The 10,643-nt window shown below is 41.7% G+C and overlaps 1 protein-coding gene across 9 annotated transcripts in view; it reads right to left on the reverse strand.

Annotated features, from left to right (window-relative positions):
• WDFY3 (WD repeat and FYVE domain containing 3) overlaps positions 1-6,753 on the reverse strand; it is a 258,056-nt gene extending 251,303 nt beyond the window's left edge. For 5 of the 9 annotated variants that reach the window (XM_058547432.1, XM_058547433.1, XM_058547434.1 and 2 more), the window contains exon 1: positions 6,254-6,753. The gene's annotated coding sequence lies outside the window, so the exon portion shown is untranslated. The remainder of the gene's footprint in view (positions 1-6,253) is intronic. The other 4 variants (XM_058547439.1, XM_058547435.1, XM_058547437.1 and 1 more) reach the window with 2 other exon arrangements.
• Between the last annotated feature and the right edge of the window lie 3,890 nt (positions 6,754-10,643).

Below are 10,643 nucleotides of genomic sequence, written 5' to 3' on the forward strand. Positions count from 1 at the left end.
GGAGCTGAGTACTAAAGTAACCTCAAAAAATTCCCACCAAAGAAAGCAAAACAGAAGCGTCAATGAACCAAAGCATTGCCCAATGAACCCTATCTATTTTGCTTGGAGAGAAATTCTCTACATTTCTTTACTACTACATTTTTTATAATGAATGAATGAATGAATTTCTTAAGTATTTGGCCTTTCTCAAGCATACAATTAGAGGAAGGATAAGGCCATAGGGAAACATGTTAGGAGACTTGGGGGAAGCTTATCAATGGGTTTAAGGGAAGCAGAAGAGAGAAAGAGCAGAGGCTGGCACCCAGATGTGCAATCATTCACCAAGTATTTACTGAGCACCTATTACACACAGCTCAGTGCCCTGGCCCTAAACGTACAGTGGTCAGCAAAACAGACAGAATCCACGTCCACAGGAGCTAGCAGTTACTATGTAACACTGTTGGGTATCTCCTACCCAGTTTTCAATGATTAATCCCATTTTCAGCAATTCCATAATTCAACAGACATTAATTCAATGAAATAGGAATTCAGAGGTTTAAAAAAAAATCTAAGACTTCAGTCTAGGGAAAAGAGACAAACCAATAAAGCAGCTATTAAGTAGGGGTACGACAAAGGGTGCTAAGGGAACACAGGGGAGGGACAAGCAAGCACTGTTCCGGGTAGAAGGAAAGCGTGGGGGCAGGAGAGGGCGGCATACTTCAGAAACTTCGAGTAGGAAACAAGAATGCATCTCTGTCCACGCACAGGACGCACTCTAGGCTCAAACTCACTGAGCCCAGAAGTCCAGGTCCTTACACTGGCCTCCACCGTCTGCTGGCATCCCCGCCACCCTGACCTCAGCTTTCACCTCCCTCCAGCCAACCCCTTGCTGTTTTCGGAACACGTCAAGCACCCTCCTGCTTCAGGACCTCAGCACCTGCTCTTCTCTCAGATCTAAAACTCTCACTCCCTTAAATGCTTCAAGTCTCTGCTCAATTGTCACCGAAACAGAGAGGCCTTCTCAGATAGCCCTCTATACATGGCAACCCCACCACACGTCAGCACCCCAGGACTCTCTTAAGTCCCTTACCCAGCCTTACGTTTCTCCATGGCACTTATAACCAAGTGACAATAGTATACACTTGTTACCTGTCCCCCGACTAGAATTTAAGCTCCTTGACATAACTCCAACACCTAGCATTGTGCAGAGCAGAGAGCGGACAGTCAAATCTTTTCTTAAGGAATGAACAAATGAATGGTTGTCAGAGATGAGACTGGAGAAGTTGGAGCAAGGTCATATAGCTCTGGAGAGACTAGGACCCCATGCTTTAATGGCCCTTTGGTAAAGACTTAGGATCTATTAAAAGATTTTAAGCAGAAAATAAAGCATACTGGAAAGATTGCAACTTTATATTTTTCAAAATTAAAAAAGAAAGAAAAGAGAATTCATTTTGGAAAGGGTATGAGAGGAATCGATAAGAAGGGGTGAGACGAGAGTTGAGAAGCGCATTTAGAAGACCGCTGTAATACTTCAGCAGAGAAATACAGGCCTGAACAAAGGCTTCTGAGGATGAGGAGGCTGAATAGGAGAAATATTTAGAAGATAAAAGCAATGGACATGATGCTTAGCTGGATGTGGAAACTGAGGAAGGCTGAGGAATGGAAGGTGACTGCCAAGTTTCCATTGAGTGACAGGGTACATGCTAACTGAGAAGACAGGAGCAGGGAAAACATTTTGGGGGAAAGATTATGAGTTAAGGTTTGGAACATCTCAGTCGATATGTCTAAACTAGCAGCTGGGTATATGAATCTAGAGCTAAGTAGTAAAGTTTGAGCTGGTAAAAAAAAAAAACAGAGTTAAAGATGTATGCTCGATACTAAAATATCACAAATGTACTGTTTTTATTTATTTATTTATTTATTTTGTGAGGGAGATCAGCCCTGAGCTAACATCCTTGCTAATCCTCCTCTTTTTGCTGAGGAAGACCGGCTCTGAGCTAACATCTATTGCCAATCCTCCTCCTTTTTTTCCCCAAAGCCCCAGTAGATAGTTGTACGTCAGAGTTGCACATCCTTCTAGTTGCTGTATGTGGGACGTGGCCTCAGCATGGCAGGAGAAGCGGTGCGTCGGTGCAGACCTGGGATCTGGACCTGGGATCTGAACCCGGGCCGCCAGTAGCGGAGCACACACACCCAACCGCTAAGCCACAAGGCCCGCCCACAAATGTACTATTTTTAAATTGTACTTAAATGATTGGCCTTCAAATGTGTTGTTGCTCCATCTGAAAAACTAAAACATATATCCCAGAATAAAATCAGTGCTCTGAATGTCATTAATACTTATTACACATTAGTATATGACAATATACTACTCAAATCAAATATATTTAATCAGGAATATACATTATAATATTACATGAAAATTAGTTTTCTAAAGATTGAAAAGTTATGCTACAATCATTTATGTATTAATGCTTCTTACAAGATCTGGGATAAGTTCAAAGGCTACATGATTGAATTATTTCAGTCTATTTTTTTTAAGTCCAAGTAAAAGTTGAAAAAATGCTTTAAAATTTTTTTGAGAATTTTTTTAAATTCTAAATTTTCTTAAAGAAACAAAGCTTTACTTAGCTTTTTTTTAAAAAAAAGCCAAAATTTAAAAAATGTTAACATCTAAATATTAGAATTCCCTAACAATGACTCCTTTTAAAAAAGCAATTCTAATAACATGAAAGGCAACTGCGCAACAAGAAACTCAAGAAACATCCTTCAATTGCTGGAGGCTTCATGGTGAGATCACGACTGATGACCAAGCTAAACAAAAAATTATTTAGTACTGTCTGTCATAATCTTTCTATTGGTTCAAATACTACTGAAAATAAGAATTAAGAAGTCAAAAACTTTAAAGGAGACCCCTACACATATAACAAATGGCTAAAATTTTAACAACTGACAATACTAAGTGCTGACAAGGATGCAGAGCAACTGAAATTCTCTTACATTGCTGCAGGTAGGAATGCAAAATGGTACAGACATTTTGGAAAACAGTTTGGCAGTTCAATATAAAGTTACTGACATTGACAAATATACACTTACAAAAGGACCCAGTAATCCCACTCTTAGGTACAACTCAAGAAAACTGAAAACATTTGTCCCTGTATATAATTGTACACAGACCTGTACATAATTTTTTATAGCAGCTTTATTCATAACTGACCAAAACTGGTAACAAGTCAAATGTCCCAATTCACGAACAGACAAACAAATTGTGGTACCTCAATACAATGGAATGCTACTGAACAATACAAAGGAACAGACTCAGTAGTGTGCTAGAGCTGGCTGGTACCAACTTGTGAGAGCCCACTGTTAAATTTTCAGGAATTTTGCTAGCTGGGTGAGGTAGCTAAAAATGGGCCACGTTGAGAGTCTTTACACTGCAATAATTAGCAAATGCTACAAATCCAGGATTTTTTCTTTGGAGAGCAAGTTGTTACAACATCTATGGGCATACCACTAAACAAACTACCGATACATGCAACAACTTAATGAATATAAAAAGAATTATGATAAGAGAAATAAGACACAAAAGACTACATATTGTATGATTTCATTTATATGATATTCTAGTAAAACAGAACTATATGGACATTAGTTAGATTAATGGTTGCTGGGGGTAGAAGGGCAGATTGACTACAAAGGGGCAGGAGAGAACTTTTTGGAGTGATGCAATTGTTTTACATCTTGATTGTGGTGATAATTATCCAACTGTATACATTTGTCAAAATTTTACTGCATGTAAATTATACGTCAATAAACTTGACTACAAAAACATTAGACTAGAAGTCATTTATCTCTTAACTCTTTTATTGATGATAAATGCCTCATACGTACAAAGGAAGAACTGGAACTTAGCAAAAATATCAGTAAGGCAGATTTTAACTCACATAAACAGAAAATGATTAAAAATATCAAAAAAAGAAGTAAACTTGTAATCACAGGAAGTACGAAAATCAGAGGCTGGATGATCCTGCCAAGGATGCTGCAGAAACGGCCCTACTTTAGGCGTGATTTCAGACTAGCATCATTAAGAGAGGTTAGTATCACTAAGGTCTCTTCCTACTCGGAGTCAGAGGCTCTAAAATCCCACAACAGTTTGTGTTATGATAATCTCAGATCCATTTTTCAATTGTGATGAAACATCAATTACTCCTTTTAACATCAAGCAAATGCTATTATTGACTCAAAGCCTAGTGTAGCCTTGTTAGGAGTGCTCTGACTTTAGACAGTCTGGGTTCAAATGCTGGCCCATCAGTGGCCGTGTGACTTTGAACAAGCATCTCTAAATATCTATTTCCCCAACTGTAAAACGGGATTAACATTTTCCTGAGGTTTCAATAAGAATACATGAAAAACGATTTCTATGTGCTAAACAATAACAAACATTTCTTAGACATAACTGGAAAGGGAATATAAATTATCAAATCTAATCCTCTCTCTAAGAATTTTAACTTTCCAAATATAGCAGATTTATCCTTTATTTATATATCCAGTGGTTCACAATCTTTTGTGAAGCCGGATCTTTTTGAGAATGTGATGACTCCACAGACTCTACCCAGAAAAAATGTGTATACATGCTACATTCTGCATATCATTTCTGAGGATTCAAGGACCCTCTGAAGCACATGCAGGAAATTAAGAATTCCTGACGTAAACTCTTAAAATTGCGAAGTTGAGCAGTGGAATTTAAGAATCTTCAAAGCAGAAAATCCAACTAATATTGAAATATTACACTGTCATTTACTTTTTAAAACAGATTTTGCAAGTAAGACTAGAACATCATGTCTTCTAATTCATATCTCCTTTTTGCAGAAATTTTAAATTAGAAACATTTTTTACATGAATCGATTTCAACTGAAAAAGAAACTAGTAGTAGAAACCTACATTTCTAGCAGCTTGAGAATGAATGGTTCAAAGTGTAACATGCATACTGATGCTCAAATAACACGGGGAGAGTTCTCTAGTCAGTCTAATGCAATAAGTATTTTTAAATATAAAAAACATAAGCTAATTCCTATGCTTAGAGTCCCACGATAAAGTTTTATTTTTCTTTTTAAGCGGGATTTATTTTTTGTTAGACCTATGCACTAATATCACACCTAGGTTTTTGTCCCAACATATTTTTGGTTCTTTTTTATGTTGCTTATTTGTTATATAGACTGATGGTGGAAAATAATTGTGAATCTACTATCAAATAATTCCAACCTGGAAATATGCTGCTATCTCAAAGCACAAGGTTTTGTTTTTATTTTTTGTTTGGTTTTCAGACTTCAATAACCACTTGGCACTAACCAACTAATGCTCATCACTGAACAAAAAATAGTTTTTCGTATGCATTAGCACCATTTTCCCACAGGAAACAACCATTTTTAAGGCACTGGAAGCCGAGGCAAGGGTTCACATACATAGGAAACGTCCTTTCAATCCGGTTTTATCAGACTATTTCAGTGAAAGGAAAACCTAACACTGCAGATCTCAGAATTCAATGGTAAAAATCAACGAAACTCTTCACCTGAGGATCAAACACTGGCCAGGTCTGCCAAATGGCTTTTGGTCGGAAAGGTCACATCTGTTGTTAAAACCCCACCGTAACCATGAATGCTGGCCATGCCACCACATCCCTTTTACAAGAGAATAAAAGGGCAAACACACATGCCAGGAGCATCTCGGGCTCCTTCCGTGAACGAAGGTTTCCAGCACAGGGCGTGGGGGAGAGAGCGGGGCTCGGGAAGACGCCAGGGGAGGCCCGCAGCCCTGGAGACAGCGCCCGGGGGATGGCGGCCTCGCTTGGCTGCGCCCGGGCGCGGGGGGCTCCGGGAGCCGAGACCCCGCCGAGTCTGGCGGAGGGGCCCCGGCCAGACCCCTATTCCCGGACCGCCGGGTTACGCCCCCGCTGCTCACTAGCGGCAGCAGCCAGGCCTCTCCTCCCCCGTCCCTCGAAATACCCCAGCGTCGCTCTCCTCCGCCAGCCGCCCGTGACCCCGACCCCGACCCGATCTGACCGCGACGGCGCCCTCTCCAGGCCGCAGTGGAGGACACAGGGCAGGCCGCCAGCCCCGGCGGCAGCGGCTCGGGGGCAGCGTGGTCCCGGGGGAGGCCGGCAGCCGGGCCGCGGCCTGTCCCCAGGGGCAGCGGGCGCGGGGCCGCGAGTGGGCAGCGCCTCCGCCCCGCGAACAAAGCGGCCCGGCGCGCCGGGGGAGGGGCAGGGGGCACTCACCGGAGGGCGGGCGGGCGGGCGGGCCTGGCCGGAGCGGGGACCGCGGCGGGCCGGGGCTGGGCGCCGAGGGCGCGCTGCACGGGAGGGGGCGGCGGGGCCCGGGAGCCCCGCGGCGGGCACAGGGCCGCGGGCCGGGCTCGATTCTGCGGCCGCGAGGTGCGGGAACCGGTCCGCCGAGGCGGGCGGCGCGCTAGGCGGCCGGGGCAGTGATGCCGCCGCCTTTCCCTTCTCCGGCCCCGGTGCCTGCTCCCCCGCGTCCTCCTCCTCGCTGGGTCCCCGCCGCCGCCGCCGCCTCAGCCTCGGCGCTGCTCGGGCTTCTCCTCTCCATCAAGGCCGGGCCGACCCGCAGGGACCATCCCGGAAAGTGAGGGCTTGTTGCCGTTTCCCGCAGCTGTTGGTGGCCATCTTTAATCCTCCTCCTCCTGCCTTCCCCACCTCCCGCTGGCTGCCTGACTGACTGACTCCGGATCCTCCTCTTTCCCCTCCTGCTCCTCCTACTGAGCCGGCCGCAGAAATTGCAGCCGCTCTTCCTCTTTCCCCTCCTGCCTTTCCTTCCTCTTTCCTTACTTCCTTCCCTTCCCGCTGCTTCCCGCTTACGCCTCACTCTTACTGGCCGGTTTCGCCCCCTTTTGCAGGCAGCGGACGCTGGATTCCCTGAGCTTGAGTTTGGCCCCCGTTGTCCGTGTTGTCCCTCTCCCCTCTTCCCTTCTCGACGCACACACCCTGGCTTTCTACCCCTCGCCCTGCGCTCAGCTGCTCTCGTTTCCCTCCCCCAACCCACTGCCCCTCTCCCGCGGGTCTCACCCTCCTCAGTTCCAATTTCCCGAGACTCAGCTGAGAAAGGACAGCTGGGTCCTGCTCTCTTAACCCTACACCCATTTGCTGGATGCGGTCAGACGGCGATGGAAGGTCGGAAGACTGCGTTCATTTTACTCCAGCTGGAGTACAAAAGGACTGCCCACACTAGCTATTTTGCTACGCAGCTTCGGAACTCCTGGTGGTACCGTGTTTGGCTCCCGTCCACTATTGGACCGAGGAGTTGAAGAGCCCAGTCTCAAATGTTGCCTTCCCTCAGTGACCTTGAGCCGGTCGCCTTAAGATTTTAGGGTTTTTTTTAACCTTCCTGGAAAGGACATTATTTATACTTTGCAATGCTAACAAACAGTCTTTCGACCAAATTGGCACGCTCTGCTAAACCGGTTTGTCCCTCATCAACCCAGCGGACGATCTGGGGCATGCTTCAGTTCTGGCAATGGAGACCAACTGAGTCAGCAATTAGGAGTGGACTCCCTTAAAGAGGCTTAGAGTGGGGAAGTGGTAGTATCATCGTTCTAATGACAAAGGGGTTTTTCCTAACACTGCAATCTACAGAAGCTTGTGAATTTCCTCGAATAAAGATGAAGCAAGCTGGACTTGCTGTTTGCTTCTTTTTAGCCACTTTGCCTTTGGCAAATTGGACCCATTTGTAAGGATTCACTCAACGATTACTACAAGGTTCAGCACTGCTGAAATAAAATACAAATATTATATGTGGGCGCTTTGGAGGGGGATGGGTAACCGTTGTGCTTCTTTGGGACAGTGGCTATCAAAAAAAGCACCTTGCCCTTTCAGAATAAGACGGCTAGAAGTGTGCAAAGATCATTCCTTTCGACAGGCCAAATATGGGGAGAAATGTTTTAAAATGTAGTTTTAGATTTTACTTCAAAATGAGTGTTTTTTTAAGTTCAAACCTAATATTGTTATTATAAAAATGAGTTTCAAAGCTCTTTGAAAAGAATATGTCAAAACAAAACCCAAATATATATTTTAATAAAAAATAGTGCACTTTGAGAGGCAGAGAGGTGGGGCTCTACTCTTTTTTCTTTGATCCTCATAAAGTAACCTGTACTCAGTTAGGTTCCGGATTTCAGTTGCCATCTTTCAATACCAGTAATTCTATTTGAAATCAACAACCTGCATCAGCGTCTAAAACTCTTTTAAACCCAGATAAAGTCTTTGAGATAGCTTTGGATAATACATTTTGGAATAAATTATTAAAAACAAAGCACCTATCTGTTGGGGGCGAGGGGTGTATAGTGTGTCTACGCGCGCGCGCGCGGGTGTGTGTGCGTGTGTTCTTTTTGGCTTTTTGGTGTTTATTTAGATTTTGTGTTTCTCCAGTCTATTACTAGACAAAATTACCACAAAATTTTTGACTTCTAAGTATTTGCTTATAAAACTGTATATTTGCAGGAAAAAAAAGATTGGGTAACATGAATACAAAATGAGTGAGATAATCAGTTGACTTAAACACTGAGACCAGCATGCATTTTAAAAGGAGGATTTTCAGTGAAATTTGAGGTTTCAGGAATCTTTTTATGATTTTATTTACACTGAAGAAAGAAGAGGTCTGCATTTTTTAAGTTCATTAATACTTTAATTATAAATATTTGTTGAAAGAACTATATTGCAATAAAGTTCATGGATAGATCAATATGCAAATACAGCAATTTCTTGTTAATGTCTTACAAACTGAAAATCTCACACAGGTTTTTCATTGATAGACACAAAAATGTAGCAAGCTTTTTTCTTTTGTACTGAAGCCACAAAAACATAAGCACTGTACGAACGGATAGTATCCAGAGAAATCAGACCCTTCACATTTGCTTTCTGCAGCCCTGTTTCAGATCTGTCTTCATTACAGCCTTACCTTCTTTAGTCTTTGTTGCCAGCTAAGTGTAGTTTCTCTGTCATTTTAGGGTTTGAGTATTAAAAAAAAGGTCAGATCAGGTTCTCCTGAAACATGATTATTGTTTCATATATATTCACTCTCAGATAAACTCAAGGTTCTCTGTAAAACAAAGAATTGTGTTAATGTGGGAGAAACCCTTTGGCAGGGGCCAGATGGAAAGGGATTGGGGCATGTGCAGCAAACTCCTCTGGGACTAGAGAAGCCAACAGAAAGGGCTGCGTATTTCTAAGCAGAGCCTGGTCCCCAACTTACAATTCATGAATAAGGTGATGATAGAGAATAACAACCAGGAGGATATCTGTGACAATAAACAAACAAACAAAACCCATATTTGTTTATAACATGATTGAAAATTCTATGAACATGAATAAACAAAGCATAACTTTAAATGAAGGAAGGAGATAAAAGGTTCCTGAAAAATAGCGAAAAGTAAGACAAAGAAAAAATAATAGAAAAGAGCAATTTGGGAAAATTGTTAGGATAGATAATGTGTATTGACAATTTGCTATTTAAACAATTATTTTGTTTACATTTGTTTTTAAGGTAAAATAAGTAATTTAAACTTGGCCAGGTAGAATTGTCCCAGAGATAAACATAAGTAAATTATAGAATTTTAAGATATTTATTACCAGAATTCAGAGTGCTAAATTATGCTGGAACACAAAAATTAAAAGGAATTGAAGCTTCAATTGACATTTTAAAATTATATAACTACTATATTTAAGATATACATCCATTTTCCCAGGCTTTTAGGGACAACAATAGAAATGCCATATTGTTTTTCCTTGTTTGAAGGAGCCAAATGGAAAATAAACTGGGCAAGCAAATGAAAGTCTCTGGGGATCATGAGACTTGAATGACTATAAAAACCATATTCTAGACAAGAATATAGTCTTGGGTAAATATTCGATTTTATTCTCATAATCTCTGTTCTTTTCAAAAAGACATTAATAATATTTCTGCTACACATCTTCCTCTTTAGAGGGACCATCTAAAATATCAAGTGAATAGTGACAAGCCATATTTATCTGTACTGATTGAAATTTAGTATCATTCTTCGCTCTTCAATTTGGAGAACTCCTTATAATTAACTGATGAGCTGTCCTCGAGACAGTGCCATTTAGAGTCATTACTGCGCTCTAATTGGGGAGAAATGCTTTTAGAAAGTTCCAATTAGAGACTTTTTCTGTTCTTATAATACATTCAAAAGAGGTGCTGAAGCCTTTGTTTTCTTTGCAGGGGAGAAGGTTGTAGCTTGCTGTATGGTTTCTGTGTTTTTACTTAAGTAAATACTACAAGATAAAGCTTCTTTAAGTTTCGAACAGTAACGACCACATGAGTAAACTAAATAGTAACAGTTATCGGTTTTGCTCATCATGATGATCATGATTATAATTGAAACAGAGTTTTTTGCACACTTCATTATTAATGAATTGTATTTCTACTTAAGGTTTGAAGTCCCTCTTGATTTTCAATTCCTTCATATTTCTTTATGGAGAGTTCAGACTTTTCAAACCAGTATCTTGATAAAGTTTTACAAGTTAAATATAGTAGGATGAGGACTAGATTTTTTTCACTCATTAAAAAATTTGGGGGAAAAAAATTCAAATGGCTTGTTATAGGTCATTTGGTATATATTTTGTGGCACTCTGAATAAAA

Source organism: Diceros bicornis, chromosome 8, assembly GCF_020826845.1.
Source record: "Diceros bicornis minor isolate mBicDic1 chromosome 8, mDicBic1.mat.cur, whole genome shotgun sequence".
Classification (NCBI taxonomy): domain Eukaryota; kingdom Metazoa; phylum Chordata; class Mammalia; order Perissodactyla; family Rhinocerotidae; genus Diceros; species Diceros bicornis.